This window comes from Littorina saxatilis, linkage group LG12 (genome assembly GCF_037325665.1).
Source record: "Littorina saxatilis isolate snail1 linkage group LG12, US_GU_Lsax_2.0, whole genome shotgun sequence".
NCBI lineage: Eukaryota > Metazoa > Mollusca > Gastropoda > Littorinimorpha > Littorinidae > Littorina > Littorina saxatilis.
This window is the reverse complement of record NC_090256.1, coordinates 71,860,210-71,864,729: the sequence shown is the minus strand read 5'-3', so window position 1 is coordinate 71,864,729 and position 4,520 is coordinate 71,860,210. Positions and strand designations below refer to the sequence as shown.

At 40.4% G+C, this 4,520-nt stretch overlaps 1 long non-coding RNA gene across 1 annotated transcript; it reads left to right on the top strand.

Moving 5' to 3' along the window:
* The first annotated feature begins 410 nt into the window (after window positions 1–410).
* On the top strand, window positions 411–3,236 carry LOC138982721 (uncharacterized). Its single transcript, XR_011460948.1, has 3 exons — window positions 411–575; window positions 1,569–1,649; window positions 2,620–3,236. It is a non-coding gene; the product is annotated as an uncharacterized lncRNA (long non-coding RNA).
* The last annotated feature ends 1,284 nt before the right edge of the window (window positions 3,237–4,520 follow it).

The window sequence follows — 4,520 nt, the reverse complement described above, 5'->3', positions numbered from 1 at the left end:
TTTCCGGACCACTTAGGAGCCGGCCTTTGTATTCTAAGTGACGATTTTGGAAAGAAGTTGGCTAATTAGTTTGCTCAGGTTGCGCCAGATCGATCAATTGTCCTTGTGATTCAAATTTTTCTTCTTAATATATTTACTTTTTTTGGAAGGTGTATTAGGGGATGTTTCTTGGCTGATTGATCCATTTTCCTTGTTTTTATCAACATTTGTCGGACCCCCCCCCCCCCCCCCCCCAGGAGGTTGAACGCTTCGCGTCTTCAACTAAACGCTTTGCGTCGTCAAATTGTCACTGAAAGAAATTTGGAAACTCCCCCTTAAAAATGATGTGATCCGCCCCTGCACACACACAAATAGAGAAGTAATAAATGGATACAGTTTTTCTTTATTTGAATTACAATCAGATGTGGTCGTAGAACAGGCACTGTAAACAAAACCTAGCATGATATAGGCTACCACTTGTGTGATGTTTCGGTCAATATCTTTATTTTCCTTTCAGAAATACATTGGCGTTTTGAATGTCAAGGGAAGTGATACAAATGCTGCAGCGGGCTATCAAGAACGCGAAGGCAAACAAGGTAAATACCTACTTGTGACATTAGTTTACTTATTAACTCTTTCTATACTGGCCATTATCTCCCCAGTCTCTCCCCAGAAACTGGCCATTTGCATGGGTTTGCAAAAAAATTCTCAAAAATAAACAAAACAAGATGCAGCCTTCAAACTCATAGGTTTTATTGTGAATATATTGCTAAAACATATGCCAAAGTTTGGTTTCATTGTTGTGAAAAAAAATAAAAATATGATGTCCAAAATTTATGGGTATATTTTACGCAATACGAAAAAGGGGGTATGTATTTTGACTTAGAAGCATTTTTTCTTATGAAGGCTCTGTTTGCAACAAAACTGTTTCTGTTTACTTGTATGAAGATTGTGCTAACACAAAAACATAACAAATACCAACTGATTTTCCATTTGGTGGTCATGTAAGCATTGTGAACATGTCCGAAAAATCTGATCACACACCATGTGGTCGACATGCAGACCTGAACGGCCAGTGTATGGTGGCAGAGTTGGAAAATAGGCCAATCCTTCATCAAAAACCGAAGAAAATCGTCATTGTAATAAGTTTGCTTTATTCTAAATCAAACGACTAGGATAGATGACAGACACAACGACAAACACATTCAATTCTATGTAAAACATACAAAATGCGCACGTTAACAAGCTGGCCATAACAATGTGCCCATCGTGCATGAAGTGTGGCTTTGGTCGGATCAGTAGCCGTGCTTTGTCTGCGATGCTAAACATGAAATTTTGTTAAAGTGACGATTTAGCAATGTTGTTGTTGCTGCTGCTGCTGTCTGTTCTTGTCACGACATCTCGCCATATAACAGTTTTTTCCCTCCTGATTCTGAGAAGAAGCTGTTTAATTGTGATATCAGGCCTAGGAACCCCTGATTTTCACTTGGAGCATTCTCAAAGAAACTTAGCGTATGTTAAGAAAAATGAGTGTACTCCACACTTTGTCTTTTGTTGTTCGTTGTCGTTGCATGTCTACCGTTCCACAGCCACCTACTATAAGTGCAAGTGTTAAATGACGTATTTCCACAAAAGACTGCTTGCAGAGAATCATGTGATGCCAATGACAGGTAAGGACATGTGGTAATACATACTACGTTTTGGAACCAGGGAAAATGCAACACAAATTATTTATCAACCAAATTGATTGACTTGTGTACCATGACAAAAGTTTTCTTTGATCCATGAAAGGTCTTTTGCCAGAAAAATTGCTCTGAACATCAAGTACCCTGCAAGTTGTCACACATTTACATTATTGAAATAAAAAGAAAACACACCAGTAACCAGGTTAGGTACGTTAATATCTATAATCAATATCTCGGCACGTTACTGCCTTCTTCGGGATGGTAAGCTGAACATTATTGAACAAAATAATCGGTTTAGATTGTATACTTTGATTCCTGAACGAAGAAGCAGAGGTACTGCATACAACTAGGACTGTAATATCAGCTTTTGCCTGAAACACACACACATACACTTATAAAATTAATGCAATGTCATTGTATGAAGCCAGAACAATCATTAACGTACATAGTTGGTCACACAATTACCCATCACTGAACAATAAATCGAAGTCGGGTGGATTCAATGACTAAAGCAGTAAAGGCTTTGAAAAAACCCTCATCACAAAACATCCCCTCCCCCCCCCCCCCCCCCCCCCCAAAAAAAATGAAATAAAACAGGTTGTGTATATAGCGCAGTAAACACCATGCAGGTACAAGCACAGATTTGACTGATTATCCTTGTTTTATATAGCACACATGTTCTAGTTTTAATCTCTCTCTCTCTCTCTCTCTCTCTCTCTCTCTCTCTCTCTCTCTCTCTCTCTCTCTCTCTCTCTCTCTCTCTCTCTCTCTCTCTCTCTCTCTCTGGAAAGTAATTTATTGACCTGTGGGTTATTTGCGTTTGTATACACATTGGTGATTCGTAAACTATGTTGAAAGAGATTGTCAAACAATATTATATGGGGTGTCTTAAAAAAAATGTATATCAACAAAATCTGTCATTATTATCAGGTGAGTCGTGTTTTTGTGTGTGCAGGATATTCGCTAGGACAGGACCTCAAGCTGAACCAGCACAACAGCGATGCATTCTTCCATGGCTTCCACAAAAGTCTTTCACCTATAGCGGGCATTGCATACAGATAGTCCAAGGAGGGTTAGGGTTACCCTAACCCTCCTTTTTAAAAATTCTTTAGACCAATTATCCCTCTGTTCCCATGTTAAACATGGAATAATTCTGGACAAATGCGAGGACGTTAGCTTTTTTTTATTTTATTTTTTTATCATTTTACTTATCATTAAAACTTGTTTAGATTTCGATTCGTAAACCATTTACAGTAATCCTTTGTTTTTTTAACTTTGTTCATCTTACCACAGTCACTTCGTTGTTTAGATTTATCATTAAATTTGTTACCATTATGCAGGAAAAATGTAGAATAAAACCAGGAGAGCTTTCGGTAGAAGATATTTCCTGTGTCAAAAGTTAATGCTTATTCTGATTAATGGGTGCTCCAAACTAAGTTATTTTGACTGCCTTATTCGAATTCATTTCCAAGACAGGGCTGAGAAGTGGAGAAGCTTAGGAGAGTATCGTAAAAATTGTCTGGGTGTTTATGCAAAACTTTCGAATATGTCAGATTTTACTTAGAGATTTTAAATACTTTCTTTCTTTCTTTCTTTATTTGGTGTTTAACGTCGTTTTCAACCATTCAAGGTTTTTAAATACTGTTAACTGACAGAAATGCTATAACTTCTACACCAATTGACTGGATAACTTCATATTCAGCATACTTAAACTTGATTTTATGCACTCCACCGAAACTGCCCTTCTCAAAATCACTAATGATCTCCTCCTTGCCACTGACCAAGCTGAAATCTCTGCCGTCGCTCTACTTGATCTATCAGCGGCCTTTGACACAGTCGACCACAACATCCTCCTTCAACGCCTTCAGCACACCTTTGGTATCCATAGCACAGCTCTTTCTTGGTTCTCTTCTTATCTTACCGACCGCTACCAGACTGTTTCGATTGACAAACTGAACTCTGACCCCATCAGGCTTGAGTGCGGAGTCCCTCAGGGCTCAGTCCTTGGGCCTGTACTATTTGCTCTCTACACTCAACCTCTTGACCACATCCTTGACCGACACAACGTTCTCCACCACTCTTTTGCCGACGACTCTCAACTTCACAACAGCTCTTCCCCTGACCAGTCTGAATCTCTTCTTTCCTCTATCTCTGACACTATCACTGACGTGCAGAATTGGATGACAGAAAACAAACTTCAGCTCAATAGCAACAAAACTGAAGCTATCCTAATAGGCACTACATCCAAACTCTCCAAAGCCACCTCCGACTCTCTTCAACTCTCTGACTCTTCTGTCCCTCTGTCTTCTGCTGTCAAAAACCTCGGAGTCACTCTAGACAACACCCTTTCCATGAAACAACACATCTCTTCTGTCTCTCGCACCTGCTACTTCCAACTCCGCCGCATCGCCACTATCCGCAAATACCTCACCACAGATGCTACCGCCAAACTGGTCACTTCCACCATTCTCTCACGTCTTGACTATTGTAACTCTCTCTTGGCGGGTCTTCCCTCTTCTTCTATCTCTCGTCTCCAACGCATTCAAAATAGCTCTGCCCGTCTTGTCCTACGAAAGAAAAAGAGAGATCATATCACCCCCCTCCTAAATCAGCTCCACTGGTTGCCCGTTCCTGCCCGTATCACCTACAAAATCAACACTCTCACCTACAAATGCCTCCATGGTCTCGCCCCTGCCTATCTCTCCGACTCTCTTTCTCTCTATGTCCCTTCACGAACACTCAGATCATCTGCCGACTCCCTCAAGCTCAACATCCCCCACACCAAACTCAAAACAGCAGGTCAACGCTCATTTTCTTTCCAAGCACCTAGCCAATGGAACACACTACCTCTCCCCC